Source organism: Puma concolor, chromosome B1 (genome assembly GCF_028749965.1).
Source record: "Puma concolor isolate L17-30 chromosome B1, mPumCon1.1.hap2, whole genome shotgun sequence".
NCBI lineage: Eukaryota > Metazoa > Chordata > Mammalia > Carnivora > Felidae > Puma > Puma concolor.
In genome coordinates, this window is record NC_141670.1 from 165,072,648 (window position 1) to 165,098,751 (window position 26,104).

The window sequence follows — 26,104 nt, forward strand, 5'->3', positions numbered from 1 at the left end:
GAGGCTCCAGAGCCTAGGCGGTCCACAGAACTAGGGGACAGAGGGCTTCAGGAGCTCAGACCAGGCTCAGGAAAACACTGGTACCACCAGGCCCAAACTGGCAACCAGGGCAACAGAGAGAGAGAGAGTGCAAGAAAAGTCAGCAGCAGCTGAGGAAATGTGTCCATTTGTGAGCATATCAGGAGTAGAGAGAACTGAACGCTTCCCTGATGGAAGGGAAGCCAGGGTTGGCAGGAAGTAAGAAACATTAGAGGATGTTCTAGGGGTGCCTAGGTTCTAATTCTGGGACTGTCATGTGTTAACTGTATTCCCTTGACAAGTTACTTTAACCTCCCTATGCTTATTTCCTAACCTGTGGAATGGAATTAATGATACCTACCTCAGGGGGATAGTGTGAAGAGTCGACAAAAGACTGTGTATCTTATTGTTATAAATATTGTATATGTGTATAACATTACACATATTATATAATATGTATATATTGCTTAGAATGAGAGCTGAAGCATAATAAGTGCTTTAGAAAAGTTTGTTCTAGGGGCGCCTGGGTGGCGTAGTCGGTTAAGCGTCCGACTTCAACCAGGTCACGATCTCATGGTCCGTGAGTTCGAGCCCCGTGTCGGGCTCTGGGCTGATGGCTCAGAGCCTGGAGCCTGTTTCCAATTCTGTGTCTCCCTCTATCTCTGCCCCTCGCCCGTTCATGCTCTGTCTCTCTCTGTCCCAAAAATAAATAAACGTTGAAAAAAAAAAATTAAAAAAAAAAAAAAAAAGAAAAGTTCGTTCTAGCAGAGGGTCTTGGGCCCCAAATGCTAAATAGTATTTAGGACAAAGTCCCAGAAATAAAGGCAAGCTAGGATTCCTTGTAGAAGAGACCCAACTCCACACTAGAGAATCAGAACGTAGATAAGCCATGGCAGAAAGATTAGAATATGCAGGAACATCCCTTTTTGAAGTTGGTTGAAGACAGATGACAACGGACAATATAGACAAGCCTTGAAAACATTATGCTAAGTAAAATAACGTCACAAAGGTACAAATTCCGGATGATTGCACGTATATGACGTATCTAGCAATAGTCAAATTCACAGACACAGAACTTAGAATGGTACTTGTCAAGGGGTGGGAGCAGGGGGGAGTGGGGAGTTAGTGTTTGTTTAATGGGCACAGACTTTCAGTTCTGCAAGATGGAAAGAACTCTGAAGGTGGCTGTTGGTGATGTTTGCACAACAATGTGAATGTGCTCACTGCCACTGGACCACACACTTAGACATGGTTATAATGGTGAATGCTATGCTATATATATATATATATATATATATATATATATATATATGTGTGTGTGTGTGTGTGTGTGTGTGTGTGTGTGTGTGTGTATAAAATATATATATATTTAGCACAATCTTTTAAAAACTAAGGAAGTCTGTATAAAATATGGACTTTAGTAACAATAATGTATCAGTTTTGGTTCACTAATAACAACTAATATATCATACTAAATATAAGATGCCACTAGTAAGGGAAACTAGATTCAGGGGCATGTGAGAAATCTCTGTATGTACTATTTTCATAATTTTTTTGTAAATCTAAAACTGTTCTACAAAATTGAGTTGATTTAAAAAAAAATAGCTGTAGAAGATGGTAAGAACAGAAGCAGAGAAAGAGCTGCTTTGGCTAGAGTAAGTGATGGCTGAGATTGCCAGAATAATGATTATGAGTCTAAAAACGGGTCGTAAGTATACTATGGCGAGGTAATATGAAGTTATTATGGTGAGCGGGGAAGGTACTGAAGATTGGGAGATCGGTCACAGTGTCCAGGGGGCAGATAGATGACTGGATGACCATGATAATGACTGGGAAGGGATTTAGGTCATCATGGACCTGTACTCACAACGATCCCACTTTACACATGGGCAGGGAAAAACCATAGAAACACACATCTAATCAGCTGAGCATGTTTCCGATTCCAAATAAGGAAGGTTACTAAGCCCACATTCTTGGACGTTTCCTCAAAGCCAAACAACAAGCAGACAAGTAGGAGTGCATAGAATGGCATAGAGCAGGGCATGAGGCATTGGCCCCAGAGCCCAGGTGGTCAGATATGTAAACATGTCAGGACTGAACTGTCCAGTGTTGATATTAGGAATTAGATGTCATTTTAAAAATAAGATTTACCCTTTTTAAATTCTTGTCGTCTCTAAAAGTTCCTAAAAAGCCTTTATGAATCAGATCCAAGTTCAGCACATTTTTAGCACCCATGAAGGTCTGTACTGGAGCATTTACCCACGCTGTTTTAATTCTCGTAACTACTAGTGGTTTTACCGTGGAGTATTATATGAAAAGACTCGCATCAAATCATTTGAGTATTAAATGATAAAGGAAGGAATCAAACTAAGATCTTCTCACCATAACTGAAAGAATGAAGGGTGAGTAGCTAGGCTCCTTCTATAACACTGTCAAATCAAAGGAAATCGAATCCTATGTGGTGGTGAGATGTTTGCCTAGAGGCGTGATCCAGCCAGACATCCTGGCTACAGAAAGAGGTGCTAGAGGGGGCATCGAAGAGCAGAAGTGGGCACAGAACAGCACTTTTTGCAGACCGTGTGCCCTGTTCTACCCCAGCAGCATCAGGTGCTCTCACGTCAGCAGCATTGACATCATGTTGAACAAGTGAGCGTGCAGCAATTCTGACCAGTCTACATGGGAAGAGGGTGAAGAAGCTGTGGGGGGTGCCATAATCCATGTCGCCGTGTAGGTAGAATGACGGGGAAATGATGGGGGCCTAGTGTGACGGGGCCGGAATGAAGGGAACAGACACTCAGGAGGAAAGTGAGCATTGGGGTGGGCCGCCAGAAGGACCCAGGGCCTTGGGCTGACGCAGATCGGAAATACTGCCTATGCTAGAAACAAAGAACTCTTTAAAAGCCAGTCACATGCTATGAAAATGTCAGTGTGAGATCCTTCCTGTTTTTTAAGCTTTCGTAGTCCACGCCATTTATTGGGATACTTTTAATATGGCTCCCAGAGAGGGGAAGATGTGCAGCAGGATGCAAAAAGAGTGTGGAAAGATCAGTGTGAAACGTAGCAGTCTCCAGCTTGGACTCCACTGCTCATGATGGCTATGGCACACAGGAGGTGTTCAGGAAGTGCTTTTTGAATAGTTGCAACATGGAATAAATGCCATTAACACTCGTGTGTGTGTGTGTGTGTGTGTGTGTGTGTGTGTGTGTGTGTGTATCTCTGTGCAACTTTGGTTACTATGTGAAATTTTTTTCTAATGCATCTATTTACCATGTATCTTCTGCCTTTGCGGTCAAGAATCATGTAATTAATGCCATCTTTGCAAGTGTTAATAGCTTCTGTGAGGCTTTTTCCATCGTGGTATGAAATCTAAACTGTACAGTTTTCTAAATTACGGACTAAGGTTACACGGTGTTATTTTGTTTAAAATGCTTACCTTAGACCATCATTTTTCATGCTGGCCCATCATTCGAAGCCCTGAAGTAAAGACGACAACCAGCTACAGTAGCCCCCCTTATCTGCAGTTTCGCCTTCCATAGTTCCATTTCCCTGCGGTGAACCACGGTCCAGAAGTGGATGATCCTTCTGATGTATCGTCAGAAGGTCAATAATAGCCTAACACTATGTCACAGCGCCTACATTATTCACCTCCCTTCATCTCATCACATGGGCATTTTATCACCTCACATCATCACAAGAAGAAGGGCGAGAACCATACAGTAAGATATTTTGAGTGAGAGAGAGAGAGAGAGAGACCACATTCACACTTTATTACAGTGTATTGTTACAGTTGTTCTATTATTAGGTGTTGGTAATCTCTTACGGTGCCTAAATGATAAATTAAACTTTATCATAAGTATGTATATATAGGAAAAAGCATAACACATAGAGGGTTTGACACTCTTTATGGTTTCAGACGTCTACTGGAGGTCTTACCACAGACCCCATCCCCATAACGGGGATGACTATACAGTGGATGGGAGCTGGGATTAAAAGACTCAAGGACCCCTTCTGACTCTGAGCCCATATTTCTGTGACCCCCATATCTTCCAAGGTCAACATTCTCTTTGCAATATGAGGTGGGTTGTAGTACTTGGGTACCTCGTCTTCACATCATAAACCAGTATTGTTTAGCCTGAACCATTCAGTCGGTGAAATGAAAACTCAACACACTCAGTTGCACTCTTGTAGAATGTGCCTGGGAACGTGGATGCAGGTAAGTCGTGTGCTCCAGGGGCCACTGGAAAAGGCTTTGGTGTTAGGAAAGTGTAAGGCTGCTCTTAGTATAATACAGTATCTTTCTTTAATATTTTGGAAATCTTGGACCTCATGGCTAAAGCCATTAGTAGTCACTACTAATGACTTAACACTGAACAATTCCAATCTGATGGTATATACTCTTCATCCTCTACTAACTTCTTGTACCTTCAACGAGTCCCAAACTTAAATAACAAAAGGCAAAAAAAATTCCTGACCTAGTTTTTGAATCTTTTACATGATGCATAGATAAAAATAATTTCTTTGCACTAATTAACTGAAAAGTCTTGGAACGTAACAGCTTGGAAGCTTTCCATTTCTAAATTTGGTGCCCAGAACATTGCTAAGTGGTTCATTTGAAGGAAAGATGTGTTAGTTTTAATTAACCCATCGTTGAGCTTTTCAATGGAAATAATTCAATAAAATCTTTGTATTACTCTTTCTTCCAATAATCACAAGAGAATAATGTAATTTGAGAAAGACAAATGTAAGACTAATCCTTCACTCCCATGTCTAATTTTTCTTATACAGCTTTTAATTTCCATGTATTAGATTAACCATTCAGATAACAACACGACATGGGACTTCAAAGTTCATAGTTATTGCTTCTTCTCCTGTCCAACTTACGAAATCAGAAAGCAACATTTTCTCCTGACCACCACCTCTGTTCTTATCAATAGCATATCTCGTGGAGGGTGGAACAAAGGTTGGAGAGAAGAGACAGCTCCTCATTGGGTTTAAAGAAGAGATACGTGTCTCAGAGAAGCCCCTCTCCCCTCTTCCTAAGAAAAACAAATAGATAGTCATGGTCAGAAGGGAGAGGATTTGATTTCATTTGGGGGATAGACTTTTGAACACAGCTGAATTTGTAACTGTACCTTAGATACTTGTATCTGAAGTAGTTCAACGTAGGATAAGGAACACTGGGCCCCGGGGGGGACAGGATCACAGAAATGAAACGTCAAGTCAAGATCATGGGTACTCTCAGAAAGATAAAGTGCCTTTTAGAACCTGGCTCTGAGAAATGAGGACAATGCAGTTCAAGGACCTTACAGCAAATGCAAAAGAACTAAGTGTATATAAACATTTTTAAAGCAGTAGGGTGAGTGACCCTAAATATTCCTGCTGCTCCTCTGACCTTATGTTGCATCAGAAGAAAACAGCAATAGCAAAAATAATGATGATGGAGAGAAATATTTTCTTTCTTCTTTTTTTATTAAAAAATTTTTTAACATTTATTCATCTTTGAGAGAGCACAAACAGGGGAGGGGCAGAGAGAGGGAGACACAAAATCCAAAGCAGGCTCCAGGCTTTGAGCTGTCAGCACAGAGCCCGATGCGGGGCTCAAACCCACAAACTGCAAGCTCATCACCTGAGCCGAAGTGGGACACTTAACTGACTGAGCCACCCAGGCACCCCAATATTTTCTTTTTTCAATCCAGAAAGCAGATGAACTTGTATGACCCCAGTAGTAATCTCACTTGTAATTTTCTTTCTTGATTAGTGACCAGGGCATTTCTGATAAGTTGCAAACTCGGGAAAATACATTTGTTCTTTTAAAGGAGGGTAATTAGGGCACCTGGGTGGCTCAGTCAGTTAACCATCCAACTTTGGCTGAGATTCTCATGGTTGGTGAGTTCGAGCCCCATGTTGGGCTCTGTGCTGACAGCTGGGAGCCTGAAGCCTGCTTCAGATTCTGTGTCTCCCTCTCTTTCTGCCCCTCCCCCACTCATTCATTTTCTCTCTCTCTCTTTCTCTCTCTCTTTCTCAAAAATAAATATTTTGAAAAATATTTTGAAAAGGGGCAGTGGTAATTAAAATGCTTCAGCTGCTTACTTTGGAGATTTAAACTTGGTCAAACCCGTGTTTGTTTAGTAAATTCTTATTTTAAACAAAGCCATTATGTGTGTGTGTGTGTGTGTGTGTGTGTGTGTGTGTGTGTGCGTGCGCGCACGTGCATGGTGCTGTGGGAGGAAGAAGAAAGAAGCCAATGATCTTGTGTATAAACAAGTCACTTTTATGTGAATTTGAGGCCTGGGCCTCCTTTTTATTCTCTCTCCTTTTGGGATCTCATTCAAGCTCGGAACCTCAACAATATTATACGTGGAGATAGTTAATTTGGAAAAGTAAGATTCACAACGACCATGACAGTAAAATTGTGGATAGTCTGTTCTGGGTAAAAGGGATTAGGCTTCATTTCAGAGCCCGATTCCATCATCTGGGAAGTCAGCCTGGGGAAGGGGCAAGTTCCCCACCAGTGATTAAAGGAGAGGGAGAAGATACAAGACTCTACAACTTCTGACTCCTTTCTTACTCTGTCTCATGGTCATGCTGGTTCCCCCAACCTGTTTTCATCATTCTTAACACAGCTGTCATTTTATTTATTTATTTATTTATTTATTTATTTATTTATTTATTTATTTATTTTTCTTTTCAAGTTTATCAAAGTTTATTTATTTTTTTTTATTTTTTATTTTTTTTTTATTTATATATGAAATTTATTGTCAAATTGGTTTCCATACAACACCCAGTGCTCATCCCAAAAGGTGCCCTCCTCAATACCCATCACCCACCCTCTCCTCCCTCCCACCCCCCATCAACCCTCACTTTGCTCTCAGTTCTCAACAGTCTCTTATGCTTTGGCTCTCTCCCACTCTAACCTCTTTTTTTTTTCCATCCCCTCCCCCATGGGTTCCTGTCAAGTTTCTCAGGATCCACATAAGAGTGAAACCATATGGTATCTGTCTTTCTCTGTATGGCTTATTTCACTTAGCATCACACTCTCCAGTTCCATCCACGTTGCTACAAAAGGCCATATTTCATTTTTTCTCATTGCCACGTAGTATTCCATTGTGTATATAAACCACAATTTCTTTATCCATTCATCAGTTGATGGACATTTAGGCTCTTTCCATAATTTGGCTATTGTTGAGAGTGCTGCTATGAACATTGGGGTACAAGTGCCCCTCTGCATCAGTACTCCTGTGTCCCTTGGATAAATTCCTAGCAGTGCTATTGCTGGGTCATAGGGTAGGTCTATTTTTAATTTTCTGAGGAACCTCCACACTGCTTTCCAGAGCGGCTGCACCAATTTGCATTCCCACCAACAGTGCAAGAGGGTTCCTGTTTCTCCACATCCTCTCCAGCATCTATAGTCTCCTGATTTGTTCATTTTGGCCACTCTGACTGGCGTGAGGTGATACCTGAGTGTGGTTTTGATTTGTATTTCCCTGATAAGGAGCGACGCTGAACATCTTTTCATGTGCCTGTTGGCCATCCGGATGTCTTCTTTAGAGAAGTGTCTATTCATGTTTTCTGCCCATTTCTTCACTGGGTTATTTGCTTTTCGGGTGTGGAGTTTGGTGAGCTCTTTATAGATTTTGGATACTAGCCCTTTGTCCGATATGTCATTTGCAAATATCTTTTCCCATTCCGTTGGTTGCCTTTTAGTTTTGTTGGTTGTTTCCTTTGCTGTGCAGAAGCTTTTTATCTTCATAAGGTCCCAGTAATTCACTTTTGCTTTTAATTCCCTTGCCTTTGGGGATGTGTCGAGTAAGAGATTGCTACGGCTGAGGTCAGAGAGGTCTTTTCCTGCTTTCTCCTCTAAGGTTTTGATGGTTTCCTGTCTCACATTCAGGTCCTTTATCCATTTTGAGTTTATTTTTGTGAATGGTGTGAGAAAGTGGTCTAGTTTCAACCTTCTGCATGTTGCTGTCCAGTTCTCCCAGCACCATTTGTTAAAGAGACTGTCTTTTTTCCATTGGATGTTCTTTCCTGCTTTGTCAAAGATGAGTTGGCCATACGTTTGTGGGTCTAGTTCTGGGGTTTCTATTCTATTCCATTGGTCTATGTGTCTGTTTTTGTGCCAATACCATGCTGTCTTGATGATGACAGCTTTGTAGTAGAGGCTAAAGTCTGGGATTGTGATGCCTCCTGCTTTGGTCTTCTTCTTCAAAATTACTTTGGCTATTCGGGGCCTTTTGTGGTTCCATATGAATTTTAGGATTGCTTGTTCTAGTTTCGAGAAGAATGCTGGTGCAATTTTGATTGGGATTGCATTGAATGTGTAGATAGTTTTGGGTAGTATTGACATTTTGACAATATTTATTCTTCCAATCCATGAGCAGGGAATGTCTTTCCATTTCTTTAAATCTTCTTCAATTACCTTCATAAGCTTTCTATAGTTTTCAGCATACAGATCCTTTACGTCTTTGGTTAGATTTATTCCTAGGTATTTTATGCTTCTTGGTGCAATTGTGAATGGGATCAGTTTCTTTACTTGTCTTTCTGTTGCTTCATTGTTAGTGTATAAGAATGCAACTGATTTCTGTACATTGATTTTGTATCCTGCAACTTTGCTGAATTCATGTATCAGTTCTAGTAGACTTTTGGTGGAGTCTATCGGATTTTCCATGTATAATATCATGTCATCTGCAAAAAGCGAAAGCTTGACTTCATCTTTGCCAATTTTGATGCCTTTGATTTCCTTTTGTTGTCTGATTGCTGATGCTAGAACTTCCAGCACTATGTTAAACAACAGCGGTGAGAGTGGGCATCCCTGTCGTGTTCCTGATCTCAGGGAAAAAGCTCTCAGTTTTTCCCCGTTGAGGATGATGTTAGCTGTGGGCTTTTCATAAATGGCTTTTATGATCTTTAAGTATGTTCCTTCTATCCCGACTTTCTCAAGGGTTTTTATTAAGAAAGGGTGCTGGATTTTGTCAAAGGCCTTTTCTGCATCGATTGACAGGATCATATGGTTCTTCTCTTTTTTTTTGTTAATGTGATGTATCACGTTGATTGATTTGCGAATGTTGAACCAGCCCTGCATCCCAGGAATGAATCCCACTTGATCATGGTGAATAATTCCTTTTATATGCCGTTGAATTCGATTTGCTAGTATCTTATTGAGAATTTTTGCATCCATATTCATCAGGGATATTGGCCTGTAGTTCTCTTTTTTTACTGGGTCTCTGTCTGGTTTAGGAATCAAAGTAATACTGGCTTCATAGAATGAGTCTGGAAGTTTTCCTTCCCTTTCTATTTCTTGGAATAGCTTGAGAAGGATAGGTATTATCTCTGCTTTAAACGTCTGGTAGAACTCCCCTGGGAAGCCATCTGGTCCTGGACTCTTATTTGTTGGGAGATTTTTGATAACCGATTCAATTTCTTCGCTGGTTATGGGTCTGTTCAAGCTTTCTATTTCCTCCTGGTTGAGTTTTGGAAGAGTGTGGGTGTTCAGGAATTTGTCCATTTCTTCCAGGTTGTCCAATTTGTTGGCATATAATTTTTCATAGTATTCCCTGATAATTGTTTGTATCTCTGAGGGATTGGTTGTAATAATTCCATTTTCATTCATGATTTTATCTATTTGGGTCATCTCCCTTTTCTTTTTGAGAAGCCTGGCTAGAGGTTTGTCAATTTTGTTTATTTTTTCAAAAAACCAACTCTTGGTTTCGTTGATCTGCTCTACAGTTTTTTTAGATTCTATATTGTTTATTTCTGCTCTGATCTTTATTATTTCTCTTCTTCTGCTGGGTTTAGGCTGCCTTTGCTGTTCTGCTTCTAGTTCCTTTAGGTGTGCTGTTAGATTTTGTATTTGGGATTTTTCTTGTTTCTTGAGATAGGCCTGGATTGCAATGTATTTTCCTCTCAGGACTGCTATCAAAGTTTATTAGTTCAAAATATTGGCTGCGGTCAGGGACCTTGGAAATCTTTTTTTTTTTTTCAATATATGAAATTTATTGTCAAATTGGTTTCCATACAACACCCAGTGCTCATCCCAAAAGGTGCCCTCCTCAATACCCATCACCCACCCTCCCCTCCCTCCCACCCCCCATCAACCCTCAGTTTGTTCTCAGTTTTTAAGAGTCTCTTATGCTTTGGCTCTCTCCCACTCTAACCTCTTTTTTTTTTTTTTTTCCTTCCCCTCCTCCATGGGTTTCTGTTAAGTTTCTCAGGATCCACATAAGAGTGAAAACATATGGTATCTGTCTTTCTCTGTATGGCTTATTTCACTTAGCATCACACTCTCCAGTTCCATCCACGTTGCCACAACGGGCCATATTTCGTTCTTTCTCGTTGCCATGTAGTACTCCATTGTGTATATAAACCACAATTTCTTTATCCATTCATCAGTTGATGGACATTTAGGCTCTTTCCATAATTTGGCTATTGTTGAGAGTAACACAGCTGTCATTTTAACATATCACTTGTAGAAGAAGAAGCAGACAGGAGGAGGGCCACTTTTTAGAGTGTGGCCAAGGAAAATGACCTCGGCCATGCTATTTTCCAGCCCAGCTGTGTTCATCTTAGCTGTGTCACCTGCAAGCAGAAATACTACAACCTGTGGCTTGAACCTACAGGGAAGTCCTTTTCAGCCCCCCTGAAAGGAATCATTTTATGTTAAAGCCACCTGGAAACGAACTTGATGTCCTTAAGAGCTTGTAAGGTGCTGGAGTAAAAAGTATTCAAGGTGAATGGCCGTCTTTCAGAACGTCTGGAAAAGAGATCGCTGCTTTGGGTCAGAGCTTATGCTCGGGACCCTACGAGGTCACTAAGAACTGTGAGTTTCCGTCACTGCTGAGTCTGCACTTCGAGTCCTGACCTTCCTACTGGAATCGGCAAGCTGTAGAATTGTCCATGACTTCGGAGGCTATTTTCTCCAACCCTGTTCAGAGAGGCTAAGGGAGTACCACGGCCCCACTTGAGCTCCAGTCCCACTCCTTTGAATGCTGCCCCCTTATGTCCCAGGGGGAGAATTCATCCCCCCTTTCAAACCAGTTCCACCGCTGCTTTCCATCGGTGGAACCGCCGTCCTCCCATCTCAGAGGTACAGACACTCGCTCTGCCACAGCTCGTCACCAAAGCGATAGTTCTTTTCCAGTGTCATCGCAGGCCTCCTTCCCTCCTTCCTGCCAGCCCCTCTGCGGCATCTCCTGTCAGCAACTGCCTTGGGAACATCCCTAATTCCAGTCTCACCCCCTCTATGCCATACCGCAGACTATCCCCAAGTACTACCATCTGCACACAATCCCGAGGTTGGAAGAAACCAGAGAATCCATCTTGTTCTGCCACCTGTCTCATGCGTGACCTGTCCTGGAGCATTCCCCCTTTCCTCAGCCTTCCCTCTGTCCGAAGTCATCAGTGGCTTCTCTTGCCTGTAGGATATAAAGTTCTTACACCTTAGCTTGTGTTCATGCCTCTCCCTTCCCATCTCCTGCCAAGTCTGCCCACAATTCACCCTTCCAGCTGGTCTCCCAGCATCAACCAGTGAGGCTGGTGTTCCCACTCCTCCATGAGCACCGTTACACACTTCTGCCTCCGAGTTGCAAACGAGAGCTGGTCAACCATATTAGCTTTAAAAAACAAAAACAAAATCAGTTTTCCTCTAGCAAAGAGTCCAGAGATCGAGCTGATTTCCTCAGTCTTTGTCCTCAGGACTCTGTCTGTATCTTGGTTCTGCTTTCCTCCATGTTGGTTTCACTCCCAGGTCACCCCCTCCATGCAGTAGCAAGAAGACTGACAGTAGCTCCAGGATTATATCCTCTGAGCAAATCACTAGGGGGAAAGGAGAACTTCTCTTTACCCATGGTTCCTGCCAAAGTCTCCAGATCAAGTCTCATTGGACTGATCCGGATCGTGTACCCATTCTGAACCCTCATGGTGACCAGATGGACAAGGTGCTTTGGTTTAATCAGTTCAAGTTCAGCCCCACCTGAATCACAAGAGCTAAAGGTAAAGTTCAAGAAAATTAGGGTGCTGTTATCAAAAGAAGGAGGAATGGAGACTGCAGTCATTCCTTCTACCCAACGGGTCCAGCCCAGTCTCCTCAGCTTCTCCTCCACAGTCCAGCCCAGGTCCCACTTCTATCAGGCCACTTTGTAACCAGCCTATGCACTATGACTCCTACAGTCTTACCATACCTGCTTTCTGGAGCATTCCGAGTCTCCATGGGTGCTAAGGTGCTTGAAGGCTGAGGCCACATTTTATGCGTCTTTCCATTGTAGTTTTCCTCATTGCACCTAGGACTGTGCTTTGCATAACTGATACATAACAGACTTTTGTTGTGGTGGCAGTGTGCATGCCTCTGTGTGTGTGCATGCACGTGTGTGTGCGTGCGTGTGTGTGGGCTGAGGTGCATGGGAAAAGCAGATGTGCATCTCCATGGAAACGGATCAGCAGGCAGCCCCTGGGCCTGGTGGCCGCATGATTGATGCAGGCATTTGGCCATCTTGGTAGTCAGGGTTGAGGCCTCAGCTGAGGGGATTTGCATCATTCCATGCTGGGCAGTAAGATGATGAAGTTACAAGGTGCACCGAATGCAGGCTCTTTTGTCGCCCTGGCCTCAATTTCAGCAGGAAAGGACAAAACAAATAGACCAAAAGGCAAATTAGAGTTAAGAATGAGGACAGAGCGGTAAGAGGGGCATTTTGAGGGGAAATAAGGCCATAAATTAGAAGAAAAAGTCAAGACCATGGCCAAAGGTGAGACGACCTACTCGTTCTCAGTGAAAATAAAGCCCATGTGCTCTTACACTCTTTGCTCACAGCCTAATTTTACCTGATTTCCTTTGTGTGTATGATCTGAGTGTATGTGTCTGTGCGTGCACGTGCACACACACACGTGTTTCTAAAATTTAGCCATCTCTCTCTCTCTGTCTCTGTCTCTGTCTCCCTCTCGCTTCCTCCCCTCCTCTCATTTACTGTCAGTGTTCTCTGATCCGGTGACCCTTTTCTTAGTAACTAGTTCCATGTGTTTATTGGCTTCTATTTGTAAAATAACCTAATTAACTAAGGTCATGTCATCTTGTCCTTGCATTCCTTATAAATGGGAGGAATTTGTTTGGTATGGTTTAAACATTTTAGGGAAGAGAGAATTTGCTTGTGTCATATAAGAAACAAGATCTTGTGTAAAGCTGATCTAAAGAAGATGTTCAGGATACTTGGGGGTTAACTCTGGGTCCAGGGAAAGAGAAAAGCTTGCATTCTTGAAGAGTCTCTAACAAAGGGAAACCATGGGCCATTGTAACAGAGCTGGCAAAGGTTTTGGAATCCTATACCTGGGTTTCTCAGACTTTAATATGCTTAAAAATCACCTGGGGTTCTTGTTAGACAGATAGATTCCTGGGCCTTACCCCCAGGAATTCTGATTTCGTAGATCTGGGGTGGAGCCAGGAGCCTGCAATTTTTGCTTGCACCCCATGTGACTCTTCAGAGTGGTCCATGCACCACACTTTGGGAAATACTGACCCAAGGCCAACCTCCTGCTTTTAGGCATGAATAAACTTCAGCCACGAGTTGTGAAGTGACCTACTGGGTATCCCACTGCTACGATGGGCTTGCCTTCTGTGAGCCCCGGTTCCTTCCTCAGTAAAGCAGGAGTGTAGCGTTATCTATTTCCAAGAGTTATTGGGAGGATTACATATGATAATACGTGTAAGGCACTTTGTATAACACCTAATACATAGTAAGTTCAGATTAATGCTTAAGTATTATGATCAGCTTGTCGTTATTATTTACGGCAAATTAGTTCCCCGCTTGAACTGTATTCACCAGTAGAGCTTGCCAAAAGGTACAAGGGCCATTTGGGATGGACTGCCAAGACGTCTCTGGGTAACACGAGGGGCTCTCCAGAGCCGCACAGAGGGATACCTTCCTCAGCTCTAGCCACGCTTGGTCCCACAGTTCTGGCGGCGGGTGACTGATGTAGGACTCGACCGTCTCCAAGGGAAGGCTGCCCACCTGGGAGTTTTCCTCTGTCCCGCGGTGGCCGTGAGGGAGGTGGTCTGTCATAGACACAGAGATTTTGGATCAGATGGTAAGCGGACAAAAGTCAGTTGTTGGGGTGGGGGTGACACCCCAATGAAGGGTCAGTAACGAGAACTTCTCAAGCACATAAAAAATGGTGCCGCATTGCAGGATTGTTAGTGCTGAAAGGAACCTCAGCAAACATCTTCCCCAGCACCCTTGCCTTCTCAGTTAATAAGTGAGAAAAGTATCTGGTTTGAGACAGAACTGGGATAAGAACCCAGTTAATTCCCTTCCTGGCCAGAAATAAACAAACACGTAGTACCTGCCTTATAATATTAACAAAAGGGCCTCACAGCCCAGCCGGATTTTAATATGTAAGCCCAAGTTCATAACCTTGTAATAAAGACCAGGATCGCGTGTTTATGCATGGGCCTACTTTCTAATTGCTCTGAGCATCACGGCTTTTCCTCCCCACCTTGGGGAGCAAAAATAGCCCTTTTTAGTCCGAAGGATCAATTTTGATGCAATGGGAGAAAATGGGCCTTTTTTCCCCTTTGTGTCTGACTTCATTTCTCACGTACAAAGAACTTGTGTTTCGAGTAGTGCCTGGAGATGGCTATTGGGATCATAACAATCACGTTTACTGTTCAACTGCACAAGGGGGCCGTCTGTCAGGTTTAATGGTACTCTCTTAAAAACAGCAACAACCAGCCAGTTAATAAAAAACAGCCTTGCCGAGTCCTGCTTGAGCTGGTTAACACAGATTCATATTAACAAGTGAACATACAAGTATAACCTCGGTGTGATGTGAGCACATACCTCTAGCAGGTTTGGGGTTGCACCTCATCCCGGGGCGCCTGGCCCAGCACTTCGCGCCGCGTGTTGAAGTCTGGTCCCCGCGGACACGATCAAATGAGGACTGAGTCAAAGAAGTCAGGTGCAAGGAGAATGCTTCTGCTGAGCTCACCGCCGGGAGCCTTCTCTCTCTCTCTTCCTCTGTTTGTGGGACCTGGTGTGTGCCTGCATTGTGAGGCTGCGGAGGAGAGGGAACAAAGTCTCGTAAACGTGCTTGGTGAGCGGTGGCCATTGGAGCCGCTTGGTATGTGGGCCTCAGCCTTTGTGACAGGGTCAGCCAGGATTTGTGAGAGCCCGTAAACTGCCACGTCAGGAAGAACCCGCTGCTATTCTCAGCGGCCGAGGGCGGGTAGCAGCTGCCAGTAGTGTTGTTTTAAACCCAGACCCCATACGGCTTCTACCCTGCTGATTCTTTCCGTGTTCCTCTCAGACTGGCAGATGGTGACAGTTCCCCAGATGCTGCGGCTTTCATGTTCATCTGATGTTTATATGGCGTGCCAGCGTTATTTATGTCCGTGGAATTGCACACCCGGAGCGTGCAGACCCAGGTGGCGCACTCCCCAGGCCGGCCATCGGCGTGGGCTCTGAGCTACGTGGGCGGAGATGCTGAGTCTGGGCAGGGTCCCTTACGGTTTCCAGCCCTCCTGCCATATTGTGGTTGCATCCCACTCCTCTGGAAGGATGACATTTGCACTTGAACCCCAGAACGGTTTCTGCAACTGTCGGCTATCACTGATCCTCTTGCCTTCTCCCTTATAGGACTTTAGCCCCCCCAGGCCGTGTGAGCTCCCCAGAACCCTGAAGGCCTGAGATGTGAAGAGGTGTTTCATTCTGACCTCCGAGCCGTTTTGGTTTTCTTTTAAGTAAACCTTACCCCTGATGCGGAACTCGGATATATAACCCTGAGATCAAGAGTCCTGTGCTCTACCAGCTGAGCCAGCCAGGCACCCCTTCTCCCAGCCAGTTTTGCTAGGACTTCGGCAACTCTGTCTCCTTTGTTGCTTCCCCCTTGGCCATCCCTCCGTTTGCTCACCCTGCGGCAGCTCCCTGGAGTACTGCAGAGGCCGGAGGGCCCAGGACGGCAAGGTCCATCTGTAGACATCTGTGATTGTCCTCCTTCATGAAGAGCTGCTCTTCCTTTATTTACTTTCAGTGAGGGCAAGCTATCATACAACTTCAACTTATTGGCCACAGAACTGAGCCAGTTGGATTTCCTATCCAGGAGGTCATTAATTGCCGTGAAAGGAAGAGCCTACCTTCTTAGCCATGAAGCTAGGAAGACATGACAGCTGCTGGCAGCCACATTTGCACGTTTCATAGACGATGCCAGTCTGCAGGGGAATGAAGCTGATCATCAGAGCGAAGAGACAAGAGGCAGAAGGGGCGTGGTGGGTTCCAGGTCCTGTCCCAGGACCCAGCTGGCCACCTACTCTTCCTTTGGCTTGGTTACCTGACCCAAAAAATTCCCCTCTTTGCCTTAAGATATTTAAGTTGGATTTCTGTCACTTGCGACCAAGAGTCCGGTCTACTGTAGTGCCCTTGATCTCTGTTATGAAGTCACTCCACTCTCCTCTGGCCCCTCAGCAGCACTTCCCCTTCCAATCTACAAGGGAGAGAGGTTTTCCTTCCAGGGGTGACGGGTGGATCTGACATGCTGCTGGGGAGACAGCCACTGTTTCCAGAGATGACAGTTCTTTGAGCTTCTAAAGATGGTCTTGGGCTTCTTTCAGACTCAGAACTCTGGCTGTGGAGAAGTGTATCCCAAGGCCCCTCATGATATCTCAGAGACCGTGAGGCCAGGAAGGAGACTGGGCCCCCCCATCACCTTCACTTCACCAACAAATCTGAAGTCCCTATAGCGTTGCTGACCATAGCGGCAGGTATCCGAACCTAGTGCGGGACACCAGGATGATATGCTCATTTATCTTCCATGCTTGGGAAGTGTTCCCGCAGCCAAATAGCTGCCTGTCCTTGAACACAGCATCCTATTTCAGGCAATATAAGGAATATTTTTCTCAGCCCCAAATCATTATGGTTGACCACTGCCTTTGTCCTGAAGTACCATCATGGAAAGAGCGTATGGTTTTCTACTTCTGGGTATGGAAGTATGTTATGTTTTCCATTCCAGATCTTGAGGTGGATTGAAGTGGCCTCTGTTGCCAGAGTCTTTTCATGAATATCCCACAAGGTTATGGCAAACAAGACCGATTCTCGATGGTATTTAGAGTAAGGCTGAGATCAGGGGCTCTGGAGTCCAGCGGCTTCAGTGGACTCCCAGCTGTGTCACCTACCAATGGCCCCTTAAGCAGATCGCTTAACCCTTCTGTGGCTCAGTTCCCACATGTGAAAAATGGGAATAATAATATGATAATAGCACCTGTTTTACAGGGCCATTGTGAAGAATGTTCTAAAAGACTTCAAAGGCCTGGCATAGGTTCTATCACATTAGTAATCATTCAAAAATAGTAGCAACAGGGGCGCCCGGGTGGCTCAGTCAGTTAAGCGTCCGACTTCGACCCGGCTCATGATCCCACGCTTTGTGGGCTCGAGCCCGGCGTCGGGCTCTGGGCTGACAGCTCGGAACCTGGAGCCTGCTTCGGATTCTGTGTCTCCTTCTCTCTCTGCCCCTCCCCTGCTTGCACTCTGTCTCTCTGTCTTCCCAAAATAAATAAGCATTAAAAAAAATTTTTTAATAGTAGCAATAATAATAATAGTTGTTTCACATGGAGCCCGTGGGAACTGGTTTCTTATACGGTGGCCATATATTTTGTTTCTGGGAATGGACGTGGCGAAGCTGGCGATGAGAAGACCAGTGGGTATAGGAAGAGACAGATGCTGCCATGATCTCTTGCTTGTGTTGACACCCACCACCCTACGCCCTGCCGTCCAGTACAAGTGCAAAGGGAAAATCCTCGAACACCAGCTGCTAAGTAGGGAAGGCCTGGCCGTGTATCTGCTCACTGCTTCCTCCTCAACAGAGCTGCCTCTGTGGGAGAGAGGGGGTGGAAGGTGAGCCTTGAGGGCGGGAGGCAAGTAGCCGACAGATGGAGTGAGGAAGTCTCCAGAAGAGCATACAGCGTGGGAGAAGGTTTGACGTCAGGAGCAGGAGGGGTGGGTGAAGAGGGTGGGTTGAGATTCTCTTTTGTGGATCAAAAGGAGCGGGGAAGAAAAGCAGCGGATGAAAGAGGAGCATGTGACCATGCAGATAGGAGCGGGCTCCTCAGGGGAGGAGAGAGAGCCCCTTCCGTGTCTCTTTTATGGCCCTAAAAAAAAAAAAAAAATCCCTCCTCTTCCCACTTCTTAGTCAGATATGTACATCCGCAAACCCACCGGCCCCTTGAGCTAATGTTTGTGTTTAAAGGACATGATTAGATCCTGGACTTAATTTATGCGCTTCTTTGATACCGATGCAGCTGTGTAAGCCTCGGTTATTTTATTTACGTTTCTTCAGACTCTCCTTTTATGATTTTTACTGGACTGCTTGTTCCTTTTTTCTTTTTTCTTTCTTTTTTGCTGCTTTCTGAGCCTTAGATCTGTTTGCCCATATGTATTAGGTTGTCGTATATGAATCTGCCAATCCTCCCCCCCCCCCATTTTGCCTATAAAACAGCAGTTTCGTATGCTTCAACTGAATTTTTTCAAGTTTAGGCTATAACTGTAAGTTTCCATAGGAGTCAGACCGTAGCCACCTGCACTGAGTACCTCCGCTGAGGTATATCCTTAGTGTGACAGAAAGCTGCTTAACTGTCAAGATCAAAGAATGGGGGCACCCGGGTGGCTCGGCCAGTTAAGCATCAGGCTCTTGGTTTTGGCTCAGGTCATGATTTCATGGTTCATGGGTTCAAGCCCCGGGTTGGTCTCTGTGCTGACAGCATGGGACCTGGTTGAGATTCTCTCTCTCTCCGTCTCTCTCTCTGCCCCTCCCCTGCTCATTGCTGTCTCTGTCTCTCTCAAAACTAAATAAACTTTTAAAAAAGATCCAAGAACAGACATGAGACCAGCTCACATTAGACGGTGGCCTACCATGCCAGGCACTGCTCATGTGTCCATGCTCGAAATCCCCCCGCCAGCTGGTGGCATAGGCATAGGTCCCCAGAACATCCCCATCTACGATTAGATTAGGAGGCAGAGGCACAGAGAGGTAAGGGAACTTGCCCACAGTTACATAGCCAATAGGCAGCAGAACTGGGATTTGAACCCGGACAGCTTGGCTGGGAGTCATCAAACGACCACACTACAGAACGTTTGACTAGTCAGTAGTCGACAGTACTCATCTGTCTGTTGTTGACCGCTACTGTTATTATTCGCTAAATCTTCCTGCCCAGGCTTTTCAGCTGTTAGATATCCTGATATTGTTGTTGGCTTGGATGAAGCTGTTTTTCTTTTATTTATTTATTAGTGCTTATTTATTTATTTTTGAGAGAGCGAGAGCGTGCGCACCCACAGTGGGGGAGGGGCAGAGAGAAAAAGGAGACACAGAATACGAGGCGTACAGAACCTGACGATGGCTTGAACTCACTAACCCGTGAGATCCTGACTGGGCCACCCAGGTGCCCCTGAGGTGGTTTTTCTGAATAAACTCTGATATAAATCCATTAGGAATTACCTACTTCGGGTTTTTGTTTTTAGTTGGTATTTTACTGCCTGCGTCCCGCACCCTTTCCTGTCTTCATGTGCGTGGTTCCTGAGACTTCACAGAGCCTTTCCATATTCCTCTCCTCATTCACCCCCACACGTCCCTGTCTCCCGGATGAGGACGTCCCCAGGTCACGCAGGTGACTTCTATCTGCAGACCAGCATTGGCCGTGATCCCGTGTGAGGGTCTCCCCAGAACTCACCTGGTAGTGTTGAAGACCTGTGAGCCACCCCTCCCCCCCCCCCCCCCCACTCCACCGCTTAGGACTGTGTGAGGTGATCCACCCTCTCTGAGCTTCTATTTTTTTATTTTTAGAAAGATTGGACGTATTTATTCCTGGAAGGACTGGCATCCAACACTGTCCATGAACTTCTTTACATAGTAGACATACTAGAGGTTTCCTTCCTTCATTTCTGTGCCACTCTAGGCCGGCTGCCCTGATACTCAAGTCATGGTCATTGGCGTAAACTGACACCAGGACTATAGGGTGTGAAACAAACCAACCTAGATGCACATTCTCTCCCACTCTGTTGTTGTAAACTATTATAGTGAAATGACTGCTTTTAGAGATTTTCATTTGTCAGATGGGGACAATTGTAATAATAACTCCCTCCAAGGTTCCTTGTGAAGTTTGAAGGAGATGGCGGGTCCTGGCGCTCTCCGAGCACTCAGATGAGGTAGCTGTTGTAGTTGTTCCTGTTACTTGTGTCCGTGGTACTTTTCCAACAGGCTTTTAGAGTCGACCTAACCAGCCGAGTACGTTCTGGTCCTGTGGGACCTTGCAGGGTGGTAAACACTTTTCTGTTATTCTATGGCTACAGAAACTTTTACTAGATTTCAAGATGCCAGTCGTCATTTTATCATTGGTTGCCTGCTATTTGATGACTTTCCCAGGGACTAGTTAGGTCACACGAAGATTTCTGTTCTTATCTGGGGACAAAAAGTGGGGGAGAACGTAAGTAACGTTTTAGGGAATGGAAGGATTGCCATTTTTCTAATGGACCTGTTTCCAGCATGTGTCCCCCTTATCACTAACAGATTGTAAAGCTGTAGACCTTCCTGCTCCACACTAAATCATGAGGTGCGTATCAGGAAAGAAAAATACCTTTAGCAATCTGTGCAGCAGCTCCCTAATGCTTGGTTCACTTAGATGGTGCCCATATGTGGTTACTGCTTACTTCAGACGATACTTTAAAATTAGCTGTTGCACTAACAATGGAAATATTTTAAAGTCTACAGTTAGTATTTGGGAGGGGGAGGAGAAGATAAACTTCATTCCAGAGGAGGATTAACCTGGTCTTGTTTGCTTCTTTGCTTTGTTTCTCTCACAAGGTTGTTAGCCTTCAAAGGCACTAAGTCTGAAGCAAGGCGTTCCTTTGGAGTAGACCCCAGGGGGGCTGCAGACTGGAGAGCAGCTACCTTTAGATTGCCCCCCAGAGAGATCCCTGGCTGTGGTGTGTTACCGGCTGGGCCCCACATGGGAAGGCCTGGGGTAGGGGGTGGGGGGGTGGGGGTAGGGAGCAGCTTTGGGCCTTTACTCAGGGAGGCTGACAGGAAGTGGAGGTGTGGCCTCCCTGCCTTCCTGCTCTTTCCTGCCCCCAGTTAAGGCTTCTTTTTACCAACCTGGCTCCCGAACCCACGTCTAGGTACTCTCTGTACAGCTACCACACTACTGCCTGTCACCCCACCGTCACTTCCAGGAGGTTGTTCTCGAAACACTGGCCACCTGGGCGCAGAGAGCCTTCTTTTCTGAACGGCGTCGGAATGCGTTTTTAAAAAACCCAACTCCCCCTTCTCGTCCATCATCATTATCTCCGACCTTCAGGGTGTTCTGTTTTGCTGTAGGAACAAATGACCCCAGAGTTCAGAGAGGTAATTCAGTTAGGAACTCACTTCCTGCCCCTGTCACACGTTCAGTGTGGCTTGGTGGCGTCACTCTTCCACACGTCTCGTCAAAGACCCAGGCTGACGGAGGCTCAGACGTCTTGAAGCTACACCCCTGGAAGGAGGAGGCCTCTGTGGACATGATGGGGAGGAAGGACCAGAGCTGAGCTGGAAGTCCACACAAGCTCTAGGAGTCTCCCTTCGCATAGCATATTGGCAAAAAACAGTCATGTGGCCTCTCCTAACGTCAAGAGGGCCCCTCCCCCACCTAGCTAAATTACCCAATCTTGATGGTAGAAAACAGGGGCTTGGAGTTAAAAAAAAAAAAAAAAAAAGCATTGCTAGAATTCAGCAGAGTACCTGGCTGTCTGGCGGGTCAGGGAGAGAAGGAGGGAGAGAAGGCAGAAAGGAAGGGAATAAAGCCACCTCTTAGAATGAGTTAGTCATAAACTAGACTCATCTCTTCCGGGTTGATCTCTACCCGCATAGTGGGCGCCAATCTCAGGATAAACGTTTAGGGATATACCCAATGCAACCACACAACTTTTTCTCTAACTTTTGATTTGCACTGCGCCCCCATTCCCCTAGTGGTGGAAACTTACTGTCCGGCCATGCCATGTCTAAGTTCTGGGGGCCGAGGCTCTAAGGAGCTGGTACCCGTTCTACAGGTCCTTTCTGTCCCCGAAGGCATCCCCCAGCAACATCCTTCAGCCCGCCCCCCCCCCCCCCCACCGCTGCATCCCCACCCACTGTCAGTCCACAAGGTCCTGGCAGGTGGCTGTTGGGAAGCTTTCTGTGCCCTTGAGCAAGGGCCCAAAGACCTCTACGAGTCTGTTGGAAGCGTCATCTATAGCCATGCCACTCTGGGCCGCGTGCAGTGCTGGGCCGGGGAAAACTCTTGTGACCTCGCCCAGCACATGACGTAGCCATTTCTGCTCTGGGTCCTCTGCTTTCTTGGGCTCCACTCAGGAGGTGACGTTCTGTAAACCCACAAATGTGTCCAAGGTTCTCTCACTCTTTCCCAGGGACCCTTCTGCAGCCTTGGGAGCTGGAAGCCTACCTCTGCCATTTTCCGTCCCCTGAGTATCTTCAGGCCTAACTTCCAAAGCTCAACCCAGCTGACTAAGAGGAGACGGAGTGTAGAGTCAAAAGAAATGTGATTTTGTGCACGTGTATGACCCATTAATATTTAAAATATTCTCTTGCCATGCTAATGGCACTCTCAGGGGTAACTCACTTCTTTTGTCCCCGTATGTAATCTATCTAGGGCCATTTTCAGTCTTGTCCCATATCCTGTCCACTGGTGTCTGCCATCCCGTTGGGTGTACAGATATATTTGTTGAGGCCCCCACTTCTGCCCAGAGCAGACTCACACTCAGCTTCACAGAGCACATTCAAGAGCCTGCTGCAATTGCCAGACTACACCTGCCCAGTGTGAGACTCTCCCCAGAAGCTGGACTTCCCACTGCCCTCCTGGATTCTGCACCAAAGTTCAAAGACATCTTGCCCAACCTGACATTTTGGTGGCACAGACCTGGCATATTTAGGCCCTACACCAAAGGATGAAAGAGTTGTACTTGCATTGTTTCCATGGACTATTTAGATCTGGCTCTTATGGTTTGCCCACGTACCCCTGCATCTTCCAAGAAGCAGGAAGTGTCGAGAAGTCAGGGTGGTCGCAACAGACTGCAGTTCCAACAGCGGAGCCGGGGGAGCCGGGAAAATATATTTCTCTGTGCCCCTCGGTAATCATTTAAGAAAAATTCCATCTGCCTGGAACCCCGAGGGAAGACAGCCCATCACGAAAAGAGTCTGAGAACACCTGTTGGTTAAGTCAAAAATGAAAGTAATGGGTCCCAGACATCAAAAGGGAAAGTGACTGATTTTGGAAACAGCTGGAGATGAGGACAGTGTACCCAGAAAGAGCGGTCCTGGGCAGTTCCAGGGCTCCTTGGCTCTGAAACCTGAGCCAGAGTTTCATAATGTACATATTGGAAAAGATCCCACCCCAGTGTTAAAACATAAACATATAAATGTGAGTGTTAAATATAAATGTGTGTGCGCAGAGTGAACTAGTGTTCTGAGGGTCTTTTCATGTCCTATAAGAACTTAGGATGAGAAGGTGGGGCCCCAAAGAGGTCATGTGGCTTTGCCTCGGGTCCCATGGGCAGCTGTTGGCTCAGCAACATCTAGCAAAGTCCAGCCTCCTGGCTGCGTGTCCTGTGTCTCTCCTCCAGAAGCCTTTGTGCTCGGAATTTTAACTCAGCCTAATGATGCAAGAGACTCTTTTTAAGCCGGATCTTAAATTGCCTGTTTTTTAATAAATCGGTATTAAAAGTGCCTTGTAGAGGGAAGAAAATAGAAGGCAGGATGTGGGAGAAAGAGAGTGTACATTACAGCTCTGGAAATAGACACAGAGGAAGAGTCAACCTGCCCCTTGTTTGAAATCTAGCCTGTCCACCCCCATGAAGGTTACCCACTGGCAGGAAAAAAGAATGGAGCCGCCATTTTCTCCTATTGGTTGCTTGCGCTGGTGGGGTCCTGATTCCTCCACGCAAGCAGGAGTTGGAAAGGCTGATGCTCTTTCTGGGCGAGAACCATTGATTGCAATGAAGAGACCTGGCACGTGACCCCCAGCAGTGGGGCATTAGTGCTGACTCCCCTTTGTGTGCCCCTGTCCAGTTTAAGCTGCAGCTTCACTGGCCCGTTGGCATCAGCGGGGTCACGTCAAGGTCGCTGTAGTTATCTCTCTGCAGAAGAGGAAACCGATGCAGAGTCAAAGAACCTGTGCAGAGGTCCACAGTAAGTCCGGGTCCTCTGACTGAAAGCCCCCCCTTCCTCCATGGCACTGCGGCTGCCTCTGTCGTGGGTTCTGTGTTTTAGAGAGGATGGGCCATGTGAGAGTCCTAGGGAGGCAGGAGCCCGAGGCATGAGGGGAAGAGAGCGCATGTCCGGAGCACCTGCTGTATTCGGGGCACCGACTTCCTCTGATCTCTCCGTTGTGTGTATGGCATTGCACAGCCTCTGATGTGGTTTCCCTGATGGACCTGGCTGGTACCAGACTTTTAAGTCCCTGTCTTCTCCTTTCCCTGATTACGCAGCAAGTCACATATATATGCTTGTCCTTCCCGCGATTTTCTTCTGTGATTTGCCTTCTGTGATTTGTTCGGAGCCTTTGCCTATTTTTCGACATGCTTGTTTGCCTTTTTCCCATCGATTTTCTTATCGCTTTCTTCATTTGTCCATGTAATCCTTTCCTGGTTTTATATGTTACAAATATCCTCCACTAGCTTCAGGCTTGTCTCTTCACCTTGCTTATAGGAGCTTTCGGTTTTTCTAAAGATGTGAAAATTGTGGTTTTTCATATTTAGGCCTTTTAATACCCTGGGATTTGTTTTTTTTTTCCATACAATTTATGCTAGGGATCAAAGTTTATATTGATTACATCCAAACACCACTGTGAGTAGTTCATTCCTTCTCCACTGGATTTCAGCATCATCTTTTTGGGGCATGTGGCACTGTTTTCAGTACCCACGTGGCACTGTTAGTGACACTCTGTTTTATTTCATTCTTCTGTCCATCCCTGCACCAGGGCCACACTGTCTAAGTTACTATGCATGTATAAGGAGCCTTGTTAGTCTTCCAATTTGTCTTGGTTCTCTTAACCCTTTGCTTTCCCATAGAAGTTTTAGAATCAGATTGTTAAATTTCACATACACGGGGCGCCTGGGTGGCTCGGTCGGTTGAGCGTCCGACTTCGGCTCAGGTCATGATCTCACGGTCCGTGAGTTCGAGCCCCGCGTCAGGCTCTGTGCTGACAGCTCAGAGCCTGGAGCCCGTTTCGGATTCTGTGTCTCCCTCTCTCTCTGCCCCTCCCCTGTTCATGCTCTATCTCTCTCTGTCTCAAAAATAAATAAATGTTAAAAAAAAAATTAAAAAAAAAAATTTCACATACGCAGACGCCCTCACTTTTGTGATTTTCACTGAAGGTGTGCTGAGTTAACAGATTGATTTGGAGAGAAGTGCTAGTTTTACTGTCTTAATCCCTAATGGAACTCGAGTCTGGTCTGCCACAGGTACGTGAAGACCAGAGCTCGTTCTGAATAATACGATGGCACCCGGCTTCTGTCTGGCAGTTTCCCTGTGAATGGAGAGTCCTTTCCAAATGGCCACCCTCGACTGAACTTTGGGTGCATTATGACAGATATTTTTTTTTGTCCACGGTGAGCCAAGGCAGGAAATGATTATTCTAGTGCAATTTGCCAAGATGTTTTTTTCTAGCTGAGTGATCAAATATATGTAACTAGGGAAAAGAGAGCATGTGACAACAGTACAAGGGTCCATCTGATAACTGGCCTCCCGTCACGGCCTGCCTGAGACCATTCATATACACCAGGGCACGGTGAGTAGTCCTCACAGGCTGGAAACTCTGCCAGCAAGACAGAGATGCAGAAGAGAATACTGAGAAACAAGAAAGTGTCTTCAAGCCTGCTGAGTTTCCCATGTTCCAGCCAATTGCTTTCCAAAGATTATTACTCTTTCCTGTCTGATGAGTACTTCCTGTCCCTTCCAGCTCTCCTACCATAAATACCTAAGCTACAAAGAAAAACAATCTCTGAATTCTGAAGAACAGGAACGCTAATCCTCTCTTCTGGAAGTCTCTCGTACTGTTACATGGGGCTTTTTAAAGGATGACAGCCTATTCCTT

The 26,104-nt window shown here is 45.6% G+C and overlaps 1 protein-coding gene and 1 long non-coding RNA gene across 3 annotated transcripts in view; one reads left to right on the forward strand and one right to left on the reverse strand.

Moving 5' to 3' along the window:
* The window catches only part of SCFD2 (sec1 family domain containing 2), a 406,985-nt gene that overhangs the window by 319,158 nt on the left and 61,723 nt on the right, over positions 1-26,104 (forward strand). The gene's annotated exons all lie outside the window — the stretch shown is intronic.
* On the reverse strand, positions 19,803-21,523 carry LOC147581996 (uncharacterized). The gene is made up of 2 exons (XR_015250455.1): positions 21,406-21,523; positions 19,803-20,442 (listed from the first exon to the last, which is right to left on the reverse strand). It is a non-coding gene; the product is annotated as an uncharacterized LOC147581996 (long non-coding RNA).